Source organism: Bos indicus, chromosome 1 (genome assembly GCF_029378745.1).
Source record: "Bos indicus isolate NIAB-ARS_2022 breed Sahiwal x Tharparkar chromosome 1, NIAB-ARS_B.indTharparkar_mat_pri_1.0, whole genome shotgun sequence".
Taxonomy (NCBI): Eukaryota; Metazoa; Chordata; class Mammalia; order Artiodactyla; family Bovidae; genus Bos; species Bos indicus.
The window spans coordinates 2,851,814-2,866,922 of record NC_091760.1 but is presented as its reverse complement, the minus strand read 5'-3'; the positions used below and the strand labels follow the sequence as shown (position 1 = coordinate 2,866,922).

The window sequence follows — 15,109 nt, the reverse complement described above, 5'->3', positions numbered from 1 at the left end:
ATGGAATTCATCTGAGCTATTTCAAATTTTGAAAGATGATGGGGTTAAAGTGCTGCACTCAATATGACAGCAAATTTGGAAAACTCAGCAGTGGCCACAGGACTGGAAAATATAAGTTTTCATTCCAATCCCAAAAAAGGGCAGCGTCAAAGAATGTTCAGACTACCAGACAATTGCACTCATTTCACATGCTAGTAAGGTTATGCTCAAAATCCTTCAAGTTAGTCTTCAACAGTATGTGAACTGAGAACTTCCAGATGTACATGTTATGTTTAGAAAAGGCAGAGGAACCAGAGATCAAATTACCAACATTCGTTGTATCATTGAAAAAGCAAGAGAATTCCAGAAAAGCATCTACTTCTGCTTCACTGACTATGGGACAGCCGTTGACTGTGTGAATCAGAAAAAATTGTGGAAAATTCTTCAAGAGATGGGAATACCAGACCACCTGACCTGTCTCCTGAGAAACCTGTATGCAGGTCAAGAAGCAACAGTTAGAATCTTATATGGAACAACAGACTGGTTCCAAATTGGGAAAGGAGTATGACAAGGTTGTATATTGTCTCCTTGTGTATTTAACGTATATGCAGTGTTGTTGTTGGCATTCAGTCGTAAACTCAGGTCCAACTCTTTGCGACCCCATGGACTGCAGCACACCAGGCTTTCCTGTCCTCCACAGAGTACATCATGCAAAATGCCGGGCTGGATGAATCATAATCTGGAGTCAAGATTGCCAGGAGAAATATCAACAATTTCAGATATGCAAACGATACCACCCTTATAGCAGAAAATGAAGAAGAACTAAAGAGCCTCTTGGTGAAGGTGAAAGAGGAGAGTGAAAAAACTGGCTTAAAACTCAACATTCAAAAAACAAAGATCATCGCATCCAGTCCTCTTCAGTCAGTTCAGTTCAGTCACTCAGTCGTGTCTGACTCTCTGCGACCCCATGGACTGCAGCACACCAGGCCTCCCTGTCCATCACCAACTCCCGGAGTTTACTCAAACTCCTGTCCATTGAGTCAGTGATGCCATCCAACCATCTCATCCTCTGTTGTTCCCTACTTCTCCAGCCTTTAATCTTTCCCAGCATCAGGGTCTTTTCCAATGAGTCAGCTCTTCGCATCAGGTGGCCAAAGTGTTGGAAGTTTCAGCTTTAGCACCAGTCCTTCCGATGAATATTCAGGACTGATTTCCTTCAGAATGGACTGGTTGGATCTCCTTGCAATCCAAGGGACTCTCAAGAGTCTTCTCCAACACCACAGTTCGAAAGCATCAATTCTTCGGTGCTCAGCTTTCTTTATAGTCCAACTCTCACATCCGCACACGACCACTGGAAAAACCATAGCCTTGACTAGATGGAACTTTGTTGGCAAAGTAATGTCTCTGCTTTTCAATATGCTATCTAGGTTGGTCATAACTTTCCTTCCAAGGAATAAGCGTCTTTTAATTTCATGTCTGCAGTCACCATCTGCAGTGATTTTGGAGCCCCCCAAAATAAAGTCAGCCACTATTTCCACTGTTTCCCCATCTATTTGCCATGAAGTGATGGGACTGGATGCCATGATCTTAGTTTTCTGAATGTTGAGCTTTTTAAGCCAACTTCTTCACTCTCCTCTTTCACTTTCATCAAGAGGCTCTTTAGTTCTTCTTCATTTTCTACCATAAGGGTGGTATCATCTGAATAGCTGAGGTTATTGATATTTCTCCCACCAATCTTGATTCCAGCTTGTGCGTTTCTCATGATGTACTCTGCATATAAGTTAATTACCAGTCCCATTACTTCTTGGCAAATAGAAGGGGAAAAGGTAGAAGTAGTGACAGATTTTGTTTTCTTGGGCTCCAAAATCTCTGTGGATGGTGATTACAGCCATGAAATTAAAACATGCTTGCCCCTTGGAAGGAAAGCTCCTAGACAGCATATTAAAAAACAAAGACATCTCTTTGCCAACAAAGGTCCATATAGTCAAAGCTATGGTTTTTCCTGTAGTCATGTACAGTTGTGAATTGAACCATAAAGAAGGCTGAGAGCCAAAGAATTGATGCTTTTAATTTGTGGTACTGGAGAAGTTCTTGAGAGTCCCTCAGACAGCAAGGAAATCAAACCAGTCAATCCTAAAGGAAATCAACCCTGAATATTCACTGGAAGGACTGAAGCTGAAGCTTACCCAATACCACCTGATGCGAAGAGCTGACTCACTGGAAAAGACCTTGATTCTGGGAAAGACTGAAGGCAAAGGAGAAGAGGGCAGCAGTGAATGAGATGGTTAGATAGCATCACTGATTCTCAACGAACATGAGTTTGAGCAAACTCCCGGAGATAGGGAGGGACAGGGAAGCCTGGTGTGCTGCAGTCCATGGGGTCACAAAGAATCGGACACGACTGATCAACTGAACAACAGCAATAAGCTAGCTAACCTTCATCTTGGGGAGCTGATTCTACAAGAGGAAACAACTTTGGCGGAATTCAAAGAGGGTGCTCAAGATCCCCACACCTGGTATAAACATCCTGCATGATCCCCAGGGCTGTGAGTATAATGGGTTTTACGCTCGTGATTAACAAGTTAGAGTATAGAACACAGCTGACTTTGGGAGAGGAAGATTATCCTGATGGGCGTGACTTAGGAACCCTTTAAAAGCTGAGCCTTTTCTCTGGTTCATCACAGAAGAGGAAGTCAGAAGTTTGAAGCATTGAGATTTGACACACTGCTGCTAAAGGGTGGGAGCCTCATGGCTGGGAATTCAGGTGGCCTGTAGTCACTGGCTCACATTCAGCATGGAAATAAGGTGCAAGTCCTCAGTCCTATACCTCAAGGGATGGAATTCGGCCAACAAGAACAACCTTCAAGGAGGGTTTTTTCCGCAGAGCCTCCAGACAAGCATTCAGTCCAGTCAACACTCTGATTTTCCTGCCTTATGGCGCGTTGAGCAGAGCACCTTGCTGTGCCTACATGGTGTGGCTAACAAACCTGCAGCCCTAGGAACTGGGAGAATTCATCTTAAATGACCACTGACTTATGGGATTTGAATACATATTTACCCAGAATGAGAACTGTTCATTTGATTTTATTAAAATCATAACCATAGGGAAAATAATAGATGCATGTAGTTTTTGTTTTTTTTTTAAGAAAAGATTTGGCAAAATGAAACATTTGTCTTGCATATATGTTTTCCTCAGAAACTATACTGAGGTTGTACCCAAAAGCTTTCTTCCGTACTTGGGCCTGTACCAGCTGGTATCTGCTTCCTGTAGTTCACATTTGATAACCATCAACAGTAAATAAGTCAACTGAAGCCTGGGTCTTCCTAGTTCCGTTGCTGTCTGTCATTTCAGGGAAAGGAAGTTGGAAAAAAAAAAAGAAGAAGAAGAAGAAGGCCGAGAGCACTCATTCACCCTACAAACCTTGATCGTGTATTGTATTACACACCATGCCGGTCTCTTCATTAAGGATCATCAGCTCTGACTGCTTACAAGTTCAGGATGTTTACTGCTTCTGCATTGTCCAGTCTTCAACAATTATCATGGAGAAGTGTGGATTTCTCTGATTCTTTGTTGGCCTCTTGCCCAGGCCTCTTGACTTCTTGTTGGCATGTTAACCCACTTCCTCAAATGTGTACTGTCTTTTATTTCAAAAATTTCCCCTTGACTAAGCTTGCAGTTATCTAGTTACACTTCCTCTAATGCAGGGAAGCTCATCTTTTTCAAGGGTGGGACTTGAGCAAAAACTCAACTGCCGCAAGAACAAATAACCTACTGAGTTCACTGTTCTCGAGCACGAGGATGGATAATTCAGAATGTTTTCAAGCCCTTCTTTCTGATGGGGCACGATATTCAGTTTTGCAATTAGGCACCAATCTGTGTCAGAGGGGCAGGCGCTTCAAGGTCCAGGAAACAGGTCCCAGGTCTGCCAACAACCAATTAGATAAACTTGGGTAAACCTCTGCCTGAAGCCCAAGAAGTGCTTGCTAAGCATGAGTGACCATTAATTACAGCACAACAAAATACATCATACAGCAATGAACCAAAATTTGGCAAGTCGCACCATGTCACATGGATGAGCTAAGATAAGCAGTTATTGAGCTAAGCAGTGATGCATGTGTGGTTCTTCAGACAATTTATGGTTGCAGAATATCTAGAAGATTCTAGAATTGTGTGCCTCAAATACAGTATCTTTTTTTCAAAAGTCGTCTGTTATGAAATAAGAGATGCTGATGCTGACTTGAAACCAAATCAACCTTCCCGCCCCCTCAGGCTTCTCCATCACAATAAATAGCAACTCCTTTCTCCCATTTTTCGAGGCCAAAGAATTTGTGCTGCTTTTGACTCCTGGCTTACATTCTATCTGCTGGGAGATTCCACTAAAACATCTCAAATCTGACTACTTTCACACACTCTTCGATTACCACCTCATCTTAGCCACCATCATCTCCTGGAAAGTGATTGCATTGTTTCCTGGCTGATCTTCCTTCCTCCTCAGCCCTTGCCCGTCTTCCATCATTTTAGGTAACTATTCAGCATTGTAAGCCAATCACACTGCTCATTGACCCCACGCCCTCCCGTGGCTTCCTTCTTACAGTAAAACCTCCAAGCCTTCAGTGACCTCCAGGGCACTTCATCAGCATTCTGACATCACCTCCCCCTTGACCCTCCGCTCCAGCCACCTCAGCCTCCTGCTGCTCCTCAGGCACAGCAAGCCTGCCCCTGCCTCGGGGCCTTTGCACTTACCAACTTCTCTCCCTAGTTCTGCTCTTCTACCATGCTTGACCCCATGACTCATATGTTGATTTCAAGTTTTGACTTCAGTGTTAGTTTTTCAGGGTGGCCTGTTCTGCTCCCTCTCCTTAAATTGCACCCCCCCTGACCCTGCACACACACACACACATACCACATATTTCCTAAGTCCCTTCCATGACTTATTTTCTCTCTTTAGGAAAAAAAAAAGCATCTTTTATCTCTTGAATATTTTCTGTCTCTCCCACTAGAATGTGAGCTCTAGTTGGGGAGAACTTTTGTGCTTTTTGTTTTCTTCTTTTAATCTTGATCACTGCAAAAGAGATTAGAGAGTACCCGGCACATCTACACAGTAGACGGTCAAGAATCTAAATGATGAATGAACAGATAAATGATTTATTCACCAAGTGTTAAGGAAAGCTGAAAGAGTTAAGCCCTATTTGTTGACTTAACCTGAAGTGACTTGTAGGAGGGGAAATCAGGCAGAGCTCAACCTTCTTTACAGATTGCGATTTACTCTACACTTTTGAAAACTTGAGCAAACACAAACAGCTAAGGCTGCTGTCATTCTCCAGACATCATTGCTTTGACAAGAATGTTAAGTTAAACCCTTAATGAGCTCAGAGGATTGAAAATTAAAATTGGGTGTTGTGGACTGGAGTGTTTATGTCTCCTGAAAACTCATCTGTTGAAACCCTACCTGCCACAGTGCTATTAGGAGGTGGAGCTTTGGGGAGGTTATTAAGATTAGATGTAGTCTCAAGGGTGGAGCTCTCATGAGTGGGATCGGTGCCCCTATAACGGTCGTCAGAGAGCTCACTTCCCCTCTTTGCTCTCATCAGAGTGAGGACAAAAGAGGAAGTCACCAATCTGCTACCCGGAGAAGGGCTTCCACCCAAAATCAACCCTGCCTGATCTCAGACTTCCAGCCTCCAAAACCGTGAGAGATAAATTTCTGTCTATAAGCCACCAGGCTGTGGTGCTGTGCTATATCAACCCAAACTGACTTTGAAATTCTTATTTTCAATTGAATGTCTCAAGAGGAAAAATAATTTTTAAAAGTTTAAAGGAAGTTAGTCAAGTAGACTAGCCTTCCGTGGGCTTAACTGTGTTTCTTCTCATCCCCTGTAAATGTTGACGTTGAAGTGGTAACACCCAGTAGCTCAGAATGACTGTCTTTGGAGACATGGTCTTTGAAGAGGTGACTGAGGTAAAGTAAAGTCAATATGGTAGGCCCTAATCTCATACAACTACTGTCTTCATGACAAAAAAAAGACTGGGACACATCTAAAAAATACTTTCACAGAAACATCTAGAACAGTGACCAAATATCTGGGTGGTGCAGCCAAGCCAGGCTGACACACAAAATGAGCCATTAAGTTGAAACAGAGCAGAAGACAAGGACCATTACAGTCCTTGCCCTCCCCCACACCAGCACCGCCGTGCCCTCTGCCTGCCTCTTGTCTGTGGAAAACCTTAGTCAACGAATAAGATTAGTCAGAGAAATGAGAACTGCAGAATCAAAGAAAAATAGTCAAAGGGGACTAAATGAAAATGTAGTCATTAAGCGCAGTCAAGGACCTTTAGTTCCCTCTCAAGGGCTGCAGATAATATTCTGCGCCACATCCTGGGAGCTGTATTACAGACACCAAAACACCAGGTGGGGAAGCTAACTACGTGACGACCAGACGGTACCCAGGAGACGAGCTGCCGCAATTCCGAGAACTGATCACATCGTAAAGAAATGGGGACAAGTGCACCCTGGAACTGAAGATTAGCTGTACCTGAAACGGGCTGATGCTGGTGAGACCACTGATGACCGATTTAAAGATGACTGCTAGAGACGACTGTGTGTTTCTGCACGTAGCCCCCTGCCCCCTCTGTCTATAGGAGCTCTCGCCTCCTGCTTGTCAGGATGGGGGAGTGGGCCTCTGGACAGACATCCCCCTGCCTCAGTTGCCAGCGTCTGAAATAAAGCAAACCTTCCTTTCCACCAGCCTGGCCTCTTTATGGGCCTTTGAGCTGTGAGCAGCTGGACTCACCACACACAGAGCTCTCGATAACGATGTGATGCTTGATAAATTTTTCCAGATCTATTTTTGGCTGTGGTGCATCTTCATTACTGCATGTAGGCTTTCTCTCGTTGGCTTCTCTCTAGTTGTGGTACGTGGGCTTCTCATTGCGGTGGATTCTCTTATTGTCACATGTAACTTTCTCTCTCAGTTGCCCCGTGCGTGGTATGTGGAATCTTCTCAGTCCAGGGATCAAACCTGTGTCCCCTGCATTGGCAAGTGGATTCTTACCCACTGGATCACCAAGGAAGTCCTTAATAAATTATTTAATAATTGACTGACATTAAAATGAGTTCAGTTGGCTTAGTTTAAGACATAGTCACTGAAGGAAAAAACACTACTTTAAAATACTTTCAAATTTCAGGGGTTTTTTTGTTTTAAAGTAGACATCCATATTTTCTCTAATGCTAATTGTACTTAAGATATTTTAAAGAGTCAAACAAAAATAAGCAAATATTTTGGACTGTGGTGGTGGTTGCCGAATTCTATAAAATTATGAAGAGTTATTGAACTGTAATGGATGTTTTATGGTATGTAAATTATAGCTCAAAATAATAATGAATCATAAATGAACTGTTAGTCATGTAAAAGCATTTCTGTTTCATGAAAAACATCTGAACAACAGAATTCCAGGGCTGAGACAAAACTAGACGCTGCGTATTTCAACATAATTAGAATAAAGTTTTGGGGATACTTGAAAATTAGTACCATGAACAAAATTCTGACAGGCACAAAAAATAATAATTTAAAAAAGCTTTTTTTCTGTTTACAAAGGAAAGAAGCTTTTTTGTTATCAATTTGAATGACCCTGAAAATGTCCACTGCTTTAGGATAAAGAGACTAATAAGCATCTTTTAGATTTAACCATAAGAAGTCATGGGTCTCCTGGAAACAGCTGGGGACCATCCTGTCTGCCCTTTAATTCCATCTGGGAGCCCTAGAAGGAAAGACTAGGAAAAAGGAACCTCTGAAAAGCCTCAACTCCCAGCATCATGCGCCATGGATTGCTGAGATTCCAGATTTTCTATAAAGGTGATACAGTGGATACACACACACACATGGTGTGGGCCTAAGACATTCTAGAGATGCTGGTAAATGGGAAAGTAACTTGTCTTCACATATTTATCACTACCACTGATTCAATGGACATGAACTCGGGTGAGGGACAGGGAAGCCTGGCATGCAGCAGTCCATGGGGTTGCAAAGAGTCAAACACCACTTGGCGACTGAACAAACAAACATTTATCATTTATCCAGTCACTCTGGCAAGCTAACAGACGCTAGTAAAACTTTGAGCTGAGTCTCCTGAGTGTTCCAGAACAGTGGCTCTCAAAGTATAGCCTCAGAAACCCTTTCAGGAGGTCGGCAAAGTCAAAACTATTTTCAAAATAGAGAAGGGGAGGGTGGGATGATTTGGGAGAATGGCATTGAAACATGTATATTACCATATGTGAGATAGATCGCCAGTCCAGGTTCGATGCATGAGACAGGGTGCTCAGGGCTGGTGCCCTGGGATGACCCTGAGGGATGGGATGGGAGGGAGGTAGGAGAGGGGTTCAGGATGGGGGACACATGTACACCCATGGCTGATTCATGTCAATGTATGGCAAAACCACTACAATATTGTAAAGTAATTAGCCTCCAATTTAAATAAATAAATTAATTTAAAAAAAACTATTTTCAAAATAATAACCAAGAGGTTATTTGCATCTTTCACTTTCATTCTCTCATGAGTGTGAAGTGGAATTTCCCACCGACTGTGTTACGTGTGACAGCCCACCTACTGTGTGCAGAGCTGCCATAGGACCCAGCTACTGTCCACCAGAAGCTACTGTCCAGAAGTTAAAGAGATCTGTGAAGCTATGAAAGAGTAGCACGGTTCTTAGCAAATGCTTTTTGTTTGGGAAAATATAATAATTTTTCCTAAGGATTTGTTGCGTTCACATGTAACTGGCTTTTTTCTACTTCTGAATGACTTGATAAGTAATTTTTGTTGATGTATTTACTTTTGGCTGCGCTGGGTCCTTGTTGCTGAGTGCGGGTTTTCCTCTAGTTGCGGTGAGCAGGGGCTGCTCTCCCTCATGTCATGTCGACTTCTCACTGCGGTGGCTTCTGCTGTTGAGAAGCACAGGCTCTAGGCCCAGGGGCTTCAGTACGTGCAACTCATAGGCCTAGTTGCTCTGCCTCAGGTGGGACCTTCCCGGACCAGGGATTGAACCTGTGTCCCCCGCGTTGGCAAGCAGAGTCTTAACTGCTGGACAGCCAGGGAACTCCTGATAAGTAATATTTTGAAGTTTTTTTTTCCCCAGTCTTAATTTCTAATATAATAAATAACCATCGTATTCTAGAAAAGGTATTATACTGTACGCAAATAATGGTGATTTTGTATTCTTATTTCTAGCAGTTATACTTCTTTTTTAGTTTTGATCATTGTTAGCCAGAACCTCCAGAGCATGACGAGGCTTCCCAGGTGGCGCTAGTGGTAAAAAAAACAAAAAACAAAAACCCCGCCTGTCAATGAGGAGACATAAGAGACGCAGGTTCGATCATTGGGTCAGGAAGATGCCCTGGAGGACAGCATGGCAACCCACTCCAGTCTTCTTGCCTGGAGAATCCCCATGGACAGAGGAGCCTGGCGGGCTGCGATCCATAGGGTCAAAAAGAGTAGGACACGGATGAAGTGAGTTAGGAAGCACGAACCCACGCTGGGGCAGTGGCCGTGAGAGAGTGGGGAGCCAGTTTCACTCCTGGATGAAACAAAAAGGCTTCTAATGTTTCTGAAAACCTGGTTGTATTTTGCAAGCCAGGCCCTGTTCTGGGAAATGTTGACAGGAGTTCTAAAAGAACAACAGCTTGAGATGCAGTACTCTGGTGTTTCGAAATTTTTCAAGGGAAAGATTTTTCTTTTGGTATCAAAAAAAAACACACACACAGCCTTTGATTGCTAGTTCTTGTGTGATTTTCAGCAAATCTTTATACCTCCACGAACCTTGGTTTTTCTCATCTATAAATGAATAGATTTTATCGGTGCTTCCAAATCATAGTTGGTTGACATTAAAATTATCTGTGAAATCAATGAAGGAAAGCTTCCTTTATTCTAGAATTCCAGCCAACAAAAGCAGAATGAGTGAAGGAATCTGATAATTAGCATTATTGCCACTCCCAGTGATATAACTGATTCAGGACAGGCTCATCAATGTTTGTTAAAACCATGCAGTGGTAAGTCAGGGAGTGCAGTATCTGCACACTGACAACATACGACTCCACTGACTGCTTAGTAACTGCAGTGGGCGAATGGACCTGTACAGTGGACAGATCTAGCTGTCAAGCCACCGCCTGAACTGAGTGCTCACTTGAATTGAGATACACAGACAACCTGGGAGAACTGATGTGATGTATAAGTATGAGGGCTTCCCTGGTAGCTCAGCTGGTAAAGAATCTGCTTGCAATGCAGAAGACCTGTGTTTGATCCCTGGGTTGGGAAGATCCCCTGAAGAAGAAAAGGGCTACCCACTCCAGTATTCTGGCCTGGAGAATTCCATGGACTGTATAGTCCATGGGTTGCAAAGAGTCGGACACAACTGAGCGACTTTAACTTTTACTATAAGTATGAAATACTCTTTCCCAAATGTTAAACTTGAACCTACATGAACATTTAGACAAGATACATGCTAAGTCACTTCAGTTGTGCCTGACTCTTTGCAACCCCATGGACCATAGCCTGCCAGGCTCCTCTGTCTATGAGATTTTCCAGGCAAGAATACTGGAGTGGGTTGCCACTTCCTACTTCAGGGGATCTTCCGGACTCAGGGATTGAACCCGTGTCTCTTCCCTCTCTTGCACTGGCAGGCAGATTCTTTACCACCAACGGCCACCTTTAGACAAGAAAGTTAGTGAAAGTTAAAGACTCTTTGCACCCCCATGGACTATACAGTTCATGGAATTCTCCAGGCCAGAATTCTGGGGTGGGTAGCCCTTTCCTTCTCCAGGTGATCTTCCCAACCCAGGGATCAAACCCAGGTCTCCTGCATTACGGGCAGGTTCTTTACCAGCTGAGACACCAGGGAAGCCCTCAAATAAGAGGCAGATCCCAAATGTTTGGGAGCATAAAGCTCATAGAATCCTGGGAGTCCGTCTTTAAGAAAAGAAAACAAAATTAGATGCAAAAGTGAATGTTTGTGTACAACGAGAAAATAAAATCACAAGTTACAAATCTCAAAAAGGAATCAATTATCATGGATATCACAAAACCCCAGAAAATAACACCAAATTTGTATTAATCAACTGCTGGAGACATCTCTATAATATTTATTTTCCCCCCTCTGTTTTTGCCTGCGTGCAATTTGATCTATTGTGCAATATTTTCTGCAGAACAAGGGTTCTTTTCCTGGCTGAAGAGTCAAAGGTGTGAGTCCCCACCATGCACCTCAATTGACTCAGACCTGGGGGACAAGGCTGGGTGTGGCCAGCCAGACCCAGACATCTGTAAGGTGTGGGCAGAACTGAGAACCCTTAGCCTCCCACACCTGAAGTGACGACTCGCTCTAACTCACACAACAGGATGGCAAACAGAAGCTTGGCAAGAGACAGGAAATTGAAACCTCAAGGCCACCAGCAGCTCTGTGCCCCAGAAACCCACATTTGAGCAAAAGAGACTAAGGACGCCAAGAGCACGTGGGCCGCGTTGTCCTCACTCTGGCTGGGCCTGCCTGAACTCACCCTCCTCACCATCCCCAGGTGTCAGAGACTCTCTCACGAAGCTGGTCTTGGCTTTCCTGGCAGCCCAGTGATGAAGAGGCTGCCTTGCTGTGCAAGGGACATGGGCTCTACCACCCACGAGCCATGGCCACAGAATCTGCATGCCGTGCTTACGGAAGTCCACATGCCTAGAGCCTGCGGTCTGCAACAGTGAGAAGCCTGCACACTGCCATGGAGAGTAGGCCCTGCTCGGCGCAGCTGGGGAAAGGCCGCGTGCAGCCACGAAGACCCAGCACAGACAAAAGATAAAATAAAAACAGCAATCTATAAAGAAGCAACAGTAACTAAGAGCTGGTCTTGAAGCATAAACAGACCCCAGAGATGATGGCGCCACAGGAGGTAAACGGCATGGCCCCTGAAGCACACAGGGGGGATGTGTGGACCCCAAGTTGATCTTCTGAACCCCCCACCAACGTCCCTTCTCATCCCCTTTCCTCCCATCCCCTGGCCTCTCTACTCTGTCCATGGATTTCCCTAGCTGCTACATTTCATGCAAAGAGAATCATACGCGTGACCTGTGACTAGTCTCTTTCATTTAACGCAAGGTTGTCAAGGCCCATACATCCTGTAATATATGAGCCCTTGGGATCTCCCCTGACCAGGGATCAAACGTGTGTCCCCTGCACTGAAGGTGTAGAGTTTTACCCACTGGACCACTAGGAAAGTTCTTCTTTTTTTAATTGCTGAAAAGTTTTCCTTACATGGATAGACCAGAGTTTGTTTATCCACTCATAAGCTGATGGATATTTAAGTTGTTGCCACTTTGGGGCTGTGACAAAGAGTGTGTTAGTCCCCACTTTGAATTCACAAGCATCCACTTCCCACAATGCACAGCGGCCGTGTCCCTCACAGGCTGACCCAGACGAATGCTCCTCCCAAATGCCTTAGGCTCTGGAACCACCATTCAGATCGCCTGAGTCCTAACCTCTTCAGACCCCTGGCCCTTATGGTGAATCAAGGCCCCCACCTTGATTTTCTTTCTTCCATCAGCCTCAGTCCAGCCCCCATGCATCAGACAGGCTCCAATAACACTGAACATCAAAGCAAAACAGTAGAGAGTCCCAGTCATTCTATCTCAGAGTCTCCTTGGCATCACTTATAAATTTGCATCTCCCAGGTTGAGGCACCTCCGAATTTCCCCCACTGCATCTAAGTCCCAGATCCTTGCCCAACCTGAAGGGTCCTGTCATGCTCCCCCTACCCACTACCATCAGCATAATCCGTGGGAGGTTGCCTTGCATCTCTGTCCCTTATTTCATCCTGGCTGCAAAGTGGACCTCAGAAAAAATTCCAGTTTCCATTATGAAAGGAGAAGTTACTCCAGCCCATAATCTAGTGCTGGTCCAGCTTCACTAGTCTTGAGATGCAGACTTCTGGGAATTCCCCAGTGGTTCAGTGGTAAGGACTCCCTGCTGCCACTGCCAAAGCCCCAGGCTCAGTTCCTGGTCAGGGAACTAAGACCCCACCAGCCACATAGCCAAAAAAAAAAAAAAAAATCCTGGCCCTTGGGAGCCCTGTAATATGTCTCTGTAATGTGACCACCATGAGTTGGGGGAAGGCCATTTCACGGTGAGAGAAGTTGGGACTGTCCCCCAAAATTGGAGCGATTATACCCTTGACTTCTGCAAAACACTGGAGCAGAGCATGTGATAGGGCAAATCTCCTCACCTCAGTTTCAGGGCTGAAAGTCCCTCATCTGAGGAAACGCTCCATCCCAGCTTAGCCAGGACCATGAGGCACCCTGCAGAGCCTGGTACATTTCAGTCACAACGTCAGCTACAGACTGAGGTACAGTTAAGCTCTAGGAAGACGCACCCATTCACGCTGAGGGGAGGAGAGCAGGAAACCTGCTGGGATTGTGGGGAGGCAGGCGGTTAACCAGCCCAATCACTGTGAGGACCCTCATTTCGGAGACAAGCAAACTGTGGGCTTCGGTGACTTGTCCGCATAGCAAGGCTGTTTTTTAATCCCTAAGTCATGGCCGACTCTTTGCGACCCCATGAATCACAGCACACCAGGCTTCCCTGTCCATCACCAACTCCTGGAACTTGCTCAAACTCACGTCCATCAAGTCCATGGTGCCATCCAACCATCTCATCCACTGTCGACCCCTTCTCCTCCTGCCTTCAATTTTTCCCAGAATCAGGGTCTTTTCAAATGAGCCAGTAATTCGCATCAGGTGGCCAAAGGATTGGAGTTTCAGCTTCAGCATCAGTCCTTCCAATGAACATTCAGGACTGATTTCCTTTAAGATGGACTGGTTGGATCTCCTTGCAGTCCAAGAGACTCTCAAGGTCTTCTCCAACACCACAGTTCAAAAGCATCAATTCTTTGGTGCTCAGCTTTCTTTATAGTCCAACTCTCACATCCATACATGACCACTGGAAAAACCATAGCCTTGACTAGACAGACCTTTGTTGGCAAAGTAATGTCTCTGCTTTTTAATATGCGGTTTAGGTTGGTCATAACTTTCCTTCCAAGAAGTAAGTGTCTTTTAATTTCATGGCTGCAATCACCATCTGCAGTGATTTTGGAGCCCCCAAAAATAAAGTCTCTCACTGTTTCCACTGTTTCCCCATCTATTTCCCCATCTATTTCCCATGAAGTGATGGGACCAGATGGCCATGATCTTAGTTTTCTGAATGTTGAGCTTTAGGCCAACATTTCACTCTCCTCTTTCACTTTCATCAAGAGGCCCTTTAGTTCTTCTCTGCTTTCTGCCATAAAGGTGGTGTCATCTGCATATCTGAGGTTATTGATATTTCTCCCAGCAATCTTGATTCCAGCTTGTGCTTCCTCCAACCCAGCATTTCTCATGATGTACTCTGCATAGAAGTTAAATAAGCAGGGTGACAATATATAGCCTTGACGTACTCCTTTTTCTATTTGGAACCAGTCTGTTGTTCCATGTCCAGTTCTAACTGTTGCTTCCTGACCTGCATATAGATTTCTCAAGAGGCAGGTCAGGTGGTCTGATATTCCCATCTCTTTAAAATTTTTGCACAGTTTGTAGTCATCCACACAGTCAAAGGCTTTGGCATAGTCAATAAAGCAGAAATAGATATTTTTCTGGAATTCTCTTGCTTTTTCGATAATCCAACGGATGTTGGCAATTGATCTCTGGTTCCTCTGCCTTTTCTAAAACCAGCTTGAACATCTGGAAGTTCACGGTTCATGTACTGTTGAAGCCTGGCTTGGAGAATTTTGAGCATTATTTTGCTAGTGTGTGAGATGAGTGCAACTGTGCGGTAGTTTGAGCATTCTTTGGCATTGTCTTTCTTTGGGATTGGAATGAAAACTGACCTTTTCCAGTCCTGTGGCCACTGCTGAGTTTTCCAAATTTGCTGACCTATGAAACAAGGTAGACCTCAGCAAACACATCTTCTGGCTCTTGTTTCTAACCTCACAAATATTCATAGGTTCCCATTGTAAGACAAACAAAACTCAAAACAATGCTCATCAAGTGATGAAACACTCGTGCTCTGAATGTGTTCCAGCAGTTAAGAAGCATGGCTAGGTCTGCACACGGGGCATGGAGAGGGCTTGGTGA

General features: G+C 44.5%; 1 long non-coding RNA gene across 1 annotated transcript; it reads left to right on the top strand.

The window, feature by feature from the left end:
* The first annotated feature begins 5,515 nt into the window (after positions 1 to 5,515).
* LOC139181812 (uncharacterized) lies at positions 5,516 to 7,374 on the top strand. The gene is made up of 2 exons (XR_011565590.1): positions 5,516 to 6,532; positions 6,953 to 7,374. It is a non-coding gene; the product is annotated as an uncharacterized lncRNA (long non-coding RNA).
* Positions 7,375 to 15,109: the final 7,735 nt, after the last annotated feature.